Here is a 14,417-nt window from a genome sequence, read left to right as displayed (position 1 = left end):
ACTGCAGAGCCACTGGCTGTTATCTTTGAAAACTCCTGGTGATCAGGAGAAGTTCTGGATGATTGTAAAAGGGAAAATTTAGTGACCATCTTTAAGAAAGGGAAGAAAGGGTCCTGGGAACTACAGACTAGTTAGCCTCACCTTAGTCCCTGGAAAAATCATGAAGCAGATCCTCAAGGAATCCATTTCTAAGCACTTGGAGGAGAAAAAGGTGATTAGGAACAGTCAGCACTGATTCACAAGGGGCAAGTCATGCGTGACCAACCTGATTGCTGTCTATGATGAGATGACTTGCTCTGTGGATGTGGGGAGGCCAGTGGATGTGGTGTATCTTGATTTTAGCAAAGCTTTTGATATGATCTGTGTGACAAGGGGGCAACTCACAGCTGATCCAAACATTAGCCTGCCCACCTGTCTAGGGCAATCTGCCTACCTGACTCCTGCTATGCCTTTGACGCAACTGAAATAGATGTTTACAAGGCAGGAGGCTGCCCATTTACTGCCTGATGCCAAGGACATAATACACAGCTTGATATCACCCCTATATTGTGTCCCATGCCTCACAGATGGCATCATTATATGGCTCTGGCCCCACGCTGGGCCCCATTACATTCCAGTCTGACATCTCAGACCCCAACCTGGATCCCTCCTAGTCAGGCAGCCTAACCTCCACCATCATGTAGGTCTTCAAATTTCCTAAACCCCTTTCTCTCCCAGCAGTGGCCCCCTCTGGGATTTTTGGCCTTGTAGACCCTGGCCTCACCTCTAGGCCAATCACAACTCCTGGCCCCTGGCTTTGGCTGTCCCTCATGGTAGGCATCCTTTCCCTTTGACCATTATGGTCCTGGCCTTAGCATTGACCAGTTGAGGGTTACCTCTAACTAGGTTCTTGAGCAGCTATCCTCCTTCCTCTCATATGGGTCTGCCTTCTCAGGCCCCTCCAAACACAGCTCATTCAATCTCTCAGGCCAGCCTCTGTGCAGTCCTTCAGGCCCAGCCATGCAAACCATACTCTACACAGCCCACTCACAGTCCTTCAGGACCCCCATGCAGACCCTACTTTATGCAGCCTACTGCTCACATCCTCCCCCTCCCCCTTCCCCCAGGGCTGCTGGGCCTTATGCCCCTTGGGCTTCAGGCTTCTGATGACATGCCTGCACCCTTTGCCTGTTCCCTCTATGGGGTAAGCCAGTAGGTCGTGGGGGCTGGTGGGTTACCACCCCCTCCCCCCCCGCTCACCTTTCACTAAGGGAGGCACTGGTGTGGCATTTCCTGGGGACCATCCTGCCACAGGCAGCCCCACCAGACCATCCTCCCCAGCAGGATGTAGTTTTAGGTCATGCCCCAGGATCAGGAGCCTCCTCCATCACCATATTTCCTACCCTTGACCTCCAGGTGTTCTCAGAGCAACAGCTCTGGCTGGGCAATGTTATCCCTCTGGTCTCTGCTCAGCTCTGAGGGCCTGGGTTTATACTGAGGCCACCCAGTCCCATCCTCCAATCCAGGAGCACTCATGATTATGTGCCTACTACTCCCCCACAGCTTGGTGCCATCTGTAAATTTGCTGAGGGTGCACTCTATGCCATCTTCCAGGTCATCGATGAAGGCTTTGAACCAAAGAAATGGGATCTCCTTTTAACCCCATTGTTGTTCGCTCTCAGGGATACTCCACAGGCATCAACCCAAATGACAGCATTTGAGTTGGTATTTGGGCAAAAACCTAGGAGCTTGCTACAAGTTATACAGGAGGATTGGGAAAGCCCTAGGCACAAAGTAGCAGGGACTCAGCAGTTCAGACATGAAATGACTGAGCAGGACCAGCAGTTAGCACATAGAAATATGGAGGAAGACCAGCAACATCAGAAGGCTAACTATGATTTAAAAACACAAGAAAGAGTTCCAGGTAGGGGATAAGGTGCTGGTGGTGCTCCCTGCCTCGGCGAACAAGCCGTTAACTAAGTAGCAAGGGCCATTCGAAATAACTAGGAGAGCTGGGCCCATAGACTATGAAGTGTATAGACCAGGGCATGTAAGAGAACTCCATATCTATAAACTTGCTGAAGGCTTGGAAGGAGCTGGAAGGATGGTTACTTAGCTCTGAGGAGATGAGGGAGGAATTAGGCCTAGAAATAGGAGGGCACCTGCAGCAAGGGAGGATAAAAATAGGGACCTGATTTATGACTAACCAGCAAAAGGAATTGGAGTTTATCATTACAAAATTTAGAGACGTGTTTAGTGAAGTCCCTGGGAAAGTCCGAAGGGTGATGCACAAAATAAAAACACACGACGAGGAGTAATTGTGAGGGAAAGGTGGGAAACCAATGCCACATCACCTGCAAGCTCAGGTTTATGAAGAGATACAAAAGATGCTTAAACAAAAGGTAATAGTACCATCTAGAAACCCCTGGAGGAATGTAATGGTGGTTGTTCTGAAACCTGATGGGTCGCTGAGGATGTGTGTGGATTTTCAGGGACTTAATGTGGTAGCAAGTTTTGATGCCCCACGTGGAGGAGCTACTAGAATGTCTAGGGCAGGCTAGGTACATTTCCACCACTGACCTTTCCAAGGGCTACTGGCAAATCCCCCTGGTGGAAAAGGACCAGAAAAAAAAAGCTTTTGGCATGCCATGGGGACCATTTGAATTTACCAGGATGTTGTTTGGCCTTCATGGTGTCGCAGCCTCAATTTCAAAGACTAATGGATGACATTTTGGCCCCACATACTAGATACATGGCTGCTTACATTGTCGATATCATGATTTATTCACAATCGTGGCACCAACATCTGCAGCATGTAGAGGCGGTATTCCAGGAATTGCACTATTTTAACATGACAGCTAATCCCAAGAAGTGTGCACTGGAGTATAGGCCACCACAGACAAAAAAAACAAATGCACTCTTTTCTGGGGTTGGCAAACTACTGTTGAAGATTTATACCAGGTTTTGCGGAAATGGCTGATGCCATTGGGGCAGAGTGTGGGACATAATAAAATGGACACTCATGATGGAAGAAGCCTTTAATAATATCAAAGGGCCACTGTGCAACAATGTCTTAGTAATGACTCCTGATTTTTCCAAACCTTTCATTCTACAGACTGATGCATCAGCAGTGGCAGCAGAGGCAATCTTATGCCAAGAAAAGGATGGGGCGGAAAGACCAGTGGCCTTTGCAAGTAAAATGTGGCCGAACACAGGTATTCAACAATTGAGAGGGAATGCCTGGCCATTAAGTGGGCGGTCATATACTTTCGATACTATTTGATGGGAAAAGAAAATCATGCCCCTTTACAATGGTTGCACAAATCCAAGTGTGATAATGGGCACATAATGCATTGGCCGCTTTCCTACAGTCCTTCAAGTTTAACGTCAGTTACAGGCCAGGAACAACGAACAAAGTTGCCGATTTTCTCTCTCGGTGCAGTGAAGACCCAACGATAGTGAAGGATCCAAAAAGGGAACAGGAATGAAAGGATGACATAACATCTCCGGATAGCACACCTGGTGCCACAAGGCAACTTGAAGGGGGAGATGTCTGGCGGGGCTGACGCATCTGTTATGCCTTTGGATTTACTGGGAGCGCAGCCAAGAGCCCAGCTGCAGCTGGTGCCGGTGTGAATGCCGAAAATCAAGAAGCAACCACCCCTGGTGCGGGCACACTTTGTGCATGCGTGCCGATGCCAATTCGCAGGCCTGGCTCCTCCGGGAAATTTAAAGCTGCAACGAGCCGACAACAGTCTGGAACTGGAAGTGGTTTCCAAGCAGCAGCCGACATGACAGGGAGACAAATTTCAGTGGTCCTGGTAGTTTTGCCTGAAGACAAGCTGTCGGCCCATAAGGCGGAAGACAGCTCTGCCCGTGCCGGAAGACCTAGGCAAGGAGCTAGACAGACACAGAAAGTTACATTGCCAAGAAGGCTAATGACATACTGGGCTGCATTGGTAGGAGTGGTGGCAGCAGGTCAAGGGAAGAGATTACTCCCCTCTATTCAGCATTGGTGAGGCCACATCTGCAACACTGTGTCCAATTTTGCACCCCCCCTCCACTGCATAAGGGATGTGAACAAATTGGACAGAGTTCAGCAGAAGGCAGTCAAAATGGTTAGGGGGCTGGGGCACATAACTGATGAGGAAAGGCTGAGGGAACTGGGCTTATTTAGCCTGGAGAAGTGAAGACAGGAGATTTAATAGCAGCCTTCAACTACCTGAAATGGGGTTCAAAAGAAGATAGAGCTGGACTGTTCTGAGTGGTGGCAGATGACGGAACAACGGTCTCAAGTTGCAGCGAGGGAAATTTAGGTTAGATATTAGATACTTAAGTGAGATTTAAGTAGTGCATAAGCACTGATGTGGATTGCATGAACTTTGCCATTTGTGAATATTCCTATTAGCTAATGTTGGTTTGCAAGAATGTCCATGGAAAATAAAAGAATGTTCCTGCAAATATATGCTTCTCAGGGACCTAATCCAGCCTTGGTCAACCAAAAGCTCCTGTTCTATGGATTACTGGCCTCAGGAAGTAAAAATATGGACTGCAAAGCCTAGTAAGAAATGATCAGGTATCCCGGCTGTAGCCATATTCGTCTCGAGGCAAAAGGAATCAGAGTTCATGGTAGAGGTGATATTTATTAGATCAGCTAGATTTTTGCCAAAAGCAAAAAATCTTGAATTGCAAGCTGTGGGGCACAATCACCCTTCTTCAAGCACTGGAGAAAATATTGTATGGCTACAACCTGGATACCTGACACATGGAAGGTACTGAATTTCAGCTGATTTTTAAAATGAAGTCTTCATAATTTTACAAGGAGGAGGCAACTCTGACCACCGGAAACCCGAGACCCTGCTCCTGCCTTTGTTTGTGGTAATTTGCATTATCACAGAGCCTTATCACAGAGCTTAGAGACACTGCACCACATAAGAAATGCCTGCCCAGAAAAGCATTCCAGCTTCTTACTCCCCTGTGAAATATGAAACACCACAACCAGAAGGAGAGATGACTACCTCCTTCTTACCACCAAGCAACTTCAACGTAAACAGACTATTCCAACTTTTCTCTGAGCCTCATCTGCATATAAAAATCAACTGTCCCCAACAGGAGCCTTCAACTCCTCTGAAATATGAGCTTTCATTTCTACCCAGGAGAACTTTTCCGGTCTTTTCTCCTATGCCCAAAGAAGGGTGTTTGTGCACCGCAGCTTGCAATTAAAGGATTCTTTTTTTTCCTTCCAAAAATCCAGTTGATCTAATAAAAGATATCACCTCTACCACAAGTTCCAGTTCCTTAGTAAGAAATGACACATTACAAACAACAGAGATAAATTGTGCCAAATTGTCTACAGTGGGGTAAAATGTTGGCAGAGAAGCAGCACTTTGAAAACTCCCGACGCTGCAACAATCCTCTAAGCAAACTGACATATTCAGAGACCCAATATCCAATGATTTCATTATTAATACAAGCATCCTAACATTTCTTACTCCATAAGCATCTTTCCCTGGGTCTAGAAGTGGACCCCAAAGTGAAACTCGGAAATGTCTGGGTAACTTCACTTGTAAAAATGCATTAATTTCCTTTTGCTGCCTCTCAGTGTCTTCTTGAGAAGCTCGTTGTTTGCTGCTCACTTTGTTCGGTCCCTTCTGTAGTTGCTGCACCCGGATATTACTTGTCTTACAGGCTGAGGCCAGTGAAAGTGCTCTACTGATCTCCTGGGATAACAGAAAGAATGGCTTCCTAATGAGAGAATCACCTGAAAGTAAACCTTCTAATAAAGAGCTTAGAAGGGATCTGAACTCCTGAAAGACCTTATTTCCTATCTATTACACACACACACACACACACACACACACACACGGAAGTTGGTAGCTAGCACTGCCAGAGCATCACCCACAGACAGAAATAAAAGCATCATCCCCTCTCCAAGTCCCTATGCCCATTTTTGTTAATCTTGCGAACGCATTGTCTTTTATCCCTTACATCCCATCTAGTAGAATAAAGACATTGAAACTCAAGTCTATAATTTCAAGGCAGCTCTAGCCTCTGTGCTTGCAATCAGAGCACAGTGCACTGATGAGAATACACGCAGCATTATGCAACTCATTCAGGCTGTAATTATCACTGATTTCCCCCTTCTGTTGTAGAAGAATGGCTACAGAAGTTCACGTGATGGCTCCCGACAGTGTCACTTCCACTGTTTGTTAATTGCTCTGATGACAAACTGTGTCGGTGGTGGTAGGGTGAGGTTTGGGTAGTGTGCTTTGCTTAAATGCAAGTTTAATTACTGTCAGGATCCTGGTGGATCTCTGTCACACCACTGACTTCCAACAGCACAGAGGCAGCATTTGTACAATCAAGGGGTTCTGTAATGGAAACATTTGTTTTCCTGGCTGTAAGTTTGCAAATGCATTAACTTCGCCCTGGCTCTTCCATAGAAGCTGGTCTGTGCAATCAGTATAAAATGGTTCAAACAGCCCTGAATACAGGAGTGTCTGGAGGCCTGCTGGCCCAGATGGATTGGTGAAAAGTTTCTTGTGTGGATTAGAAACATCTGGCATGCTTGGGAGGAGGTAAAATATGTTTTTAGGGGGTGCTGTTGGAATACCTCTTAAAGGATGGGATTGGGACTCTCAGATCACACGGCACCGATCAGACAGACCATACTGCTGTTCTTATTTTCTTTAACCCACCACTGCCTATTGATACTGTAAACCACGTAGTGACCTTACCAGTGTTGAATGAGTGAGAACTAAGCAGTAACTTCACATTTTGGTCCATGGAAGGAACTGAGATTGAGAGCTATAACTGCAGAGGATAAAGTGGCAGGCCAGGATTATAATCTTGGGAGCAACCAGCATGCGGTTGCCCCCAAAGGGTAGTGCGGCTTCCCAATTTGTGCATGTATCCTGCAGTCAAATGTCAAACCAGCCATCAGGCAAGTTGTTTCTTTGGGAGCAGGAATCAGATATATTGTATTGCATATTCCTACATGGCCCACGTAGAGTCATCCTACCCCACTCTGGTCTAATGTCTCTCGTTCTGTTGCTTGCCAAAAAATCACCCTGTTTTCCTCTTTGAATCCTGAACCTAAACCAATTGAAATCAGCGGCAGTCTTTCCAAGGATTTCATTTTAGTTCATCCAATTCAGGGGTGCAACAGAGCCATGCTATTTAGATGACAATCTGCATGTGGTTTTCCAGCCCCTTCTTCCCCCTCAAAGTTTAGGGAAATTCAGGTATGGGTTCTAAGCTGAACCTCATCTTTATTTTCTACTCAGAGTTTTTAACAGAATCTAGCTTTTCCTTTCACCTGTTCTTACACAAATATGGCATAATACCATTGGAAACAACAATGGCTTTAGCTATTATTAATGTAACTGAGCCCAGAAACTGAATCAAGCATTTGGATACATTCCCAATGAGCATTTTTGATACTCATGAAAACATAATTTAAACTCTGAATATTAAGGGTTCAGTCACGCAATTTAGTCCAAAACCAATTACAATAACTTTATATTATAGCTAAATTAAACATGGAATAATTTCTAATTGGAGATATACTATAGAAAGATAGTATAAGCACAGTATTAGACAGAAACCAGGCACAGAATCAAACTTAAAACATCGATTTGTGTTGCTGTTGTACTCTTACATTGCATTTTATACCCAGAATTTGTCAACGTGAAAGGAAGGAAATAACCAGCACAACAGGATTTTCCAACACGGTGAAGTTTGATTAAAACAGAAGTGATATCACAGTGGTTATTAACCAGAACTCATTTGCTTCAGTTGAAAAGTAATAAGAGAGAGGCCATCATTTGCAGGTAAGAGGGGTAGGCAGGCGATTGCACCACTAATTCATGATAAACAACTGCAATAAAATGTTATTGTAAAGTAAAATAATTAAGTGACTAACCCCCCCCCCGCCCCAAAGCATTAGAATAAACATATCGAGAGATGTACACCTTCTTGTGTCACTGGTAATTACATTCCAGCAATGAGCCTTGGCCAGAACTGCAGCTCTAGAAAGGATGGGAAGAAATTTATATTACTTCACTCCCTGTGATCTTCTGCAGTGCAGACATGGTCTGATTTATTTGCAGTCTTCAATGATGTTACAACCCTTCTGTAATAACACAGGTCCCATTATGCCCTAGACATAAGGACAAATGGAGCATGATTGCAAAGCTAATGAGCTCGATGGAAAAGATTTTCTGTTCTGTTGATTTCACGGAGACTTGGATCAGGCTTGGATCTGTAGAGCTAGAATGTAGGATGGGATACTCCGTGGTGATTACCTTGGCCTCCCATGGCATCTTAGCTGCCTGCACAGTGCTCCTGAGAGAGCTGCCAAGAGGCGTGCCGTCTGGCCCATCCACTCCTGCTTCCACTCCACACATGCCAGCCCTGGAAATGAGGCTGTGAAACAACCCTGAGGATGTCCCCCCCACTGCTGCTCTGGAGAGCTGAGTCCAAATTGCTTGAGTGATAAGAGCGTACCCTTAGGGGCAACTTCACTGCCTCATTCTTGGGTTTGCCATGGGCAGTATAGAAGCATATGTGGTAGGGTGCCTTTTTCAGCAGCCCGTCAGAAGCAGAGGCAGAAATGTGGAGAAGCTCCAATTGCCCCATCCAGATTAATGAGCATGTATGGTGTGTGGTGCTGCAGACCCATCCCCAACACCGCAAACCACACACAATGCACATGCAGGCATTCACTGCGCTGCTAATTTGCAGCATGGTGGGGTTTTTTGACACCAGGAGATTCCAGCGTCAAAAAAAACCCATGCCAGAAAAAACGGGGCAGCACATGTGTCTTCAGGGCAAGCTGCCCAAAACCAGAGCCTGGCCAGCTAGAGCCATGCTCTGCACTCCTGGGTCACCGCTGCTGGAGCCTTGGGAGGCTCTGGAGCAGGGGTGGGCAAAATGTGGCCTATGGGATGGATGTGGCCCGCCAGGCCATTCTATCCGGCCTGTGGGACCCCTAAAAAATTATTAAGAAAATTAATATTTATCTGCCCCTGGCTGCCTGTCACGCGGCCCTTGATGGCTTCCCAAAACTCAGTAAGCAGCCCTCCGCCCAAAATAATTGCCTGCCCCAGCTCTGGAGAGGTAAGGCTACTGGGCCAGCCTAGGTGCTGGCCTCAGTCTCCCCTACCCCACCCAAGGCAACTTGCCGTGCTCCACAGCATGCATGCGGGGTATGCTTTGAGAACAATTAGCAGCAGCGCAAATATGTGCTGCTGCTAGATGTCCCCAGAGAATGTGCTTCCCAGCTCATTTGGACGTGCCCCTGGAGTCTGCAAATAGGCTCCACAGCTTGGTCTTGAATCTTGCAGGGACTCTATCCTCCTCCACTGCCTCTAGTAGATTTTTTTTGTGGGAGGGAACAGTCATGTCCAACTGCTTTTAGCCACATATGCCAAAGCTCCATCCCAAATAGGCATATTTCATGACATCCCTTTTTCAAAATAAAGATGCATGCAATGAATGCACCATATTTGGGGGCTTTTCATTACAATGTGGGCCTTTTGGGGGGCAAGAACCAACACGCTTTGCAAAATTTATATTTTAATTTTGAACAGAGCTTGAATGCTTTTTACCAGCTGAAGACCTGGCCCAAAATTCTTTCAGACAAGACTCAAATCTGCACTGGAAACATGCCAAATTTCATATTTTCCGCATGAAAAATGGCCATTTTGTGTAAATTGCACATCAGCTGGTATTTCTATGGTGCAGAAATGGCCTGTAAGGAAATGACCAATTTTATCGTGCAAAATTCTAAAAGAAGCATTTACTTACTTTCATAGAGTTCTGCCCCTTATGCTTAGGCAGCACCTGCTATTTGACAAATGCTTTAATTATTGAGCAAATGCATTGAGATCATCCTATATCACTGTCGACTCAATTTGTAAACACAGTTAATGGAGAGTGGGGGCTGGTGAATGGAAGTTTGCCTCTGAAAGGGAATGCACAGCACATTGCAAAATGCTTTTCATGTTGCTGTATAAAGGGATGTAAGGACTGCTGAATTTTCTGAAAATGACTACACAGGAATCTTCAGCTGGTGGCCAGTGATGTAGCTCCAGTGAAGTTAATAGAACTAAAGGGGTCTCTCTGGGTTCATAGTGCTCTGATTTTTACTTAAATCAGGTTTTTTTTTTTTAAATCACAGGAACTCCACTGACATTCATAGCGTTACAATATTAGCAAAACCAGGAAGAGAATCAAAGCTCTCCCCATTCCACATCTGGAGAGAAATGCAAGTTTGAAAATAGTTTGGGCACAACTAACTGGGGGAGGTGGGGAGGCAGGGCATTTGAGTTACAAGAGGTTAGAAAAACATCAAGAGAGAAGAGGTGTTTACTCCTCTCAGAGCTATTTAGAGCATCTGTCTTTGGGGAAGGATGCTTGCATAGAGATTAGATCAGGTGCTGGGGGAACAGTGCAACACACTTGGTTTTCTTGCCTACTCAGTGTGACCTTGGGCATCCCACCTTCCGTGACCATAGTCTTTCAAGAAGTAGAAGCAGTATAGCCTCATTAACCCAGTTCTGTACATAGGTTAATCAGTTCCTCAGAAAAGCAGGGTTTATCAAGGTAGGGGGAAGTGCTGCACTCTACCACATCTGGTTTTGGAAGGTAGCATACAAAGGGTGTAGCTGCATGGCACTGCCTCGCACTATGTTGATGTGCTCTTCGGGTCTGAGCTCCTTAGGTGAGAACGGCTGTAGATATGCAACTTCAAGTTGGATCTTTAAGGCAAGAGAGCCAGAACCTCTCGGGAGAAGTCGATAGGAGTATTTACAAAGGAAAGAAAAAAATATTGAATAGCACTGGACAGTTATATTTCATTAAAAAAAAACAAAAACAGTCAACTCATGGCAACTCAGTCCACTTTGGGAAAAATTTGACTACCTTAATGTAAGAGTATAGGAAAAGCCCTTGCTATGGTTGTAACTATGGCATTTGACTTTTAAATCTGTATAATCTTTCAAATCAGTACATCTATAGATAGCTTTAATATTATGTTTATTATTATTATTATTAATAATAAATAATAATCATAATAATAAAGAAATCTGGTGCTACCTGGAAATGATGTGGTTTTTGCTTTACCAACATGCTTTTGTGTTTTGCCTAATAAAAGCATACATGACTTGCATTAAGACTTAATCCACCTATAACGCTATAATCTACCCAGGTCAGACATTTTCCTCCTTATACAAACAAATGGTGTAAAAAATAGAATCATTCCAAGGAACTTTGAAGCAATGATCCAAAAGCAATTGTTGTATGCGTTGGGTTTATATTTATCCTGTCTATCTGGCCTAGATCCAAAAAAGCATTTAATCTGCTAGAAGTTTCAGGTTACTTCCTTGGAATTATTTCAGTTTGAAGTGAGGCTTCCTTATTTTTTTTTCCTCTTTTTTCCAGCTGTGAAGGGAAGCGTAGTTGTATGGTCAAGGCTCTGAGGGTTCTTGCCCCTGTTCGACCTGAGATATATGGTATGACCTTGGGCAAGTTACATTGCTGTTTCTGTTTTTCTTCCACACTTCTCTTCTGCTTAGATTATGAACACTTTTCACTTGGTTGCTGTGTGCCCTGGGACTGTGTTCTCAGTTACAGAAGGCAGAGTAGATATGTACCTTTAGGCTAGAGACAGAAGATGCACATAAACCAGTTTAAGTGATCAGAAACTGGTTTAAACCTGTAACAGAACAGACGTTCAGAATGGCTGAAACTGGTTTAAGATAACCCTGGTTGAATGTAGTATCAGGCTTAACTGATTTAGGTCAAACTGGTTTATGAAACTTCTGTCCCAGACCCCTTTCCTGGTTCAAGTTAAATCACAGTCCCCCAGCATCCCAGCATGCTTTCCAACCCTGGGCTGGGCGGTCTGCTCCAGAGAGCAGGGCTGGCCCCACCCCTCTGCTCCCTAGCTGGAGGGCTGGCTTACTTCCCTACCCCCCACCCCCCAGGCAAACCCCAGCTGTGGTCTGGGGCCATGGAGGGAAGTTAAACTCATCTACCTTCCCTCAAGTCTGGAGCTGCCCTGCTGCTAAATTTGCTGAAAGTTACTGCTGGCTGCAGCTGTGGAATACAAATCCCAGAGGCACCTGGAAGTGGGAAGAGGACGTGGCAAGCAACCCTGTGGAGTTCTGTTGCTCTGGTGCTGGACTGCAAATCCCAGAGACTTCGGGGCAGCAGGAAGAGTAAGTGAACACACCTCCCAGGCTATGCTTATAATGAAGAGTTTATAGTTTTTCAGAAAAAGAACTATTCTTCTCCTTTTATGAATTCAGTGCTACTACCTTCCCCCTTGCTGCCTACCCCGCCCAAGCAGAGCACAGCTGGAGCCTGGCCATACCCCCTCTGCTCTAGTAGAGTGGGAGGAAAAGCCTTGAGTGGCTGGCAACTGTGCCCTAGTGCCCCCAGCTTCTGGCTTGAGTCACTGCTGGCATGTAGCTGCATTGTCTGAACCGGAAGTGAATGTGTGTTCGTTTCCTTATTGGTTCAAACTCTGCAGCTTAGACTAACCTGAAACTTGACTGCATGTAGTTAGCTTTATAGATAACTAAATAAGATCTATCTATCGCACAAACTTTCCTGAACCAAGGTTCAGTTCATCAGTTTCAGCCTTTCAACACTATAGGAATGGTAAAATAATAATCATAATTATCTCTTGGTAACTCACAAGAGATTTCTTTTAATTACCATCATGAATTTCTGGTCAGTGGGAGCAATGTGCTTAGCACTGTATAAAAACAGAGACCAAAAGACTATTGCTACTTTTAAAAAAATTGAAACAAAACAACTTTACCATCTACAAGATAGCCATAGAGGAGATGGGACAAGTCTAATCTTCAAATGCATTGGCAGTGTCCTGTATCCTACCATCAATTATTTAGGACAAACTCTTTTTGATTTCAATGGAAGTGCTGTGTGTGGAATGAGGGCAAGATATACTCTTAGGCTATATGTTCTTTTTGTGTTTTTAGTGTAGTTTGTACTTTTGTTTGAACACATTCACAAGAGTCTGACAGTTCCCTTTTTTCCACCTTCATGTATGCCGTTTTTTAAAAACTTTTTAATCCATTCTCCAATTACTCACTTTTAAGTTGAAATGAGACATTGTGTTTATTTATAGCTACATTATGTTCCTTGCTAGATTTCCAAGGCCTGGACAGAACTTTATTTTAAATCCATCTTAATATTATTTGGGTAGGCAGTCTTTGAATTCATTAGTACAACCCTCTCCCATCAATATGTTCTTCAGGAGATTGGATGGTTCATTAAATTATCTCCTCTAATTCAAGCTTTTACTCCTCTACAAAACTCAGACAAAGACAAGTCAACCAAAGAATTGTTATGGCTCACATCCATGACTGTAGTACAAGCTTCCCCCTTTTGTTTTCTTCAATGACCAGAAAAGCAACTGTTAATTGAACCATGAAAAATTCCCTGAGGATTTTACACTCATGTTACTGGTATAAACTTTATTACACAGTTTTCATTTGGAGATCTTTGTGTTTAGCATGTTAGCACACTCATGTAAGTCTTGAAATGCGCACACATCATTGCAAAAGTGCCTGCTGCTTTTCAAAAGAAAATGTGTAAAAAAAGTCTAAATCCATGCAGTTTTCGTCATCATTTGCCAGAGTTTTCAAGTAAGCTTGCTTTTCCCCCCTCTTTTTCTATCTTTTTTTCAACTTCTGAAACCTTTTCATCACTAACTCTGTTTGATTTTTTTCCATATTGTATAGTACATGGCTACCCTTTGAATTACAGCTCTCAAATAAATATTTAATTTAACTTTAAGAAGGCATTTATTGTACCATGTGTTAGCCAAATGCCACAGTGATTAAAAAAATAGTTTAAGGATGCTTGTTGGCCAAGTACTTATTATACTGTGTTGTGAAACCACAGTAAAAGTTACTGAGTAACTAACCAGTAGTTATCAGTAATGGTAACTTACCAGTAGATGCATTACTACAGGTCGAATTGGATGGTCTTGCACCATAATTAAATATAGTTGGATAAAAGTACATTTAATATATCCTATTTGTATTATAGTAGAACTGTAACTGTTGAACACTTGCCAATCTCAAAACATAGATTCTTGACATTCACAGAGGATTTGTTTGTATTAGAGAACTATAGTTTATGCAGCCTAGCAAAATGAAATGAAATGTGGAGTTTGGTTTGTTTAGGATGCAAGAGTAAATTTTTCTAAAGGCACCCAAAGTAAGAGGTTGGCAACCTATGGCCCATGGGCTGGATATGGCCTGCAAAAAAGTTGGATACCGTTTGTGAAGGTTTGACCCAACCTGGGTGGTACAGGGTTTGGTAGAAGACAGTTGTACTGAGCTGCCCATCCCTTCCATAGCCGTCCTAGTGCAGGCCCTTCTCTCAGGCCTACACTTACC

This window comes from Gavialis gangeticus, unplaced genomic scaffold (genome assembly GCF_001723915.1).
Source record: "Gavialis gangeticus isolate Ggan-Ray unplaced genomic scaffold, GavGan_comp1, whole genome shotgun sequence".
NCBI classification, from domain to species: Eukaryota; Metazoa; Chordata; order Crocodylia; family Gavialidae; genus Gavialis; species Gavialis gangeticus.
Note: the sequence above shows the minus strand (reverse complement) of the source record.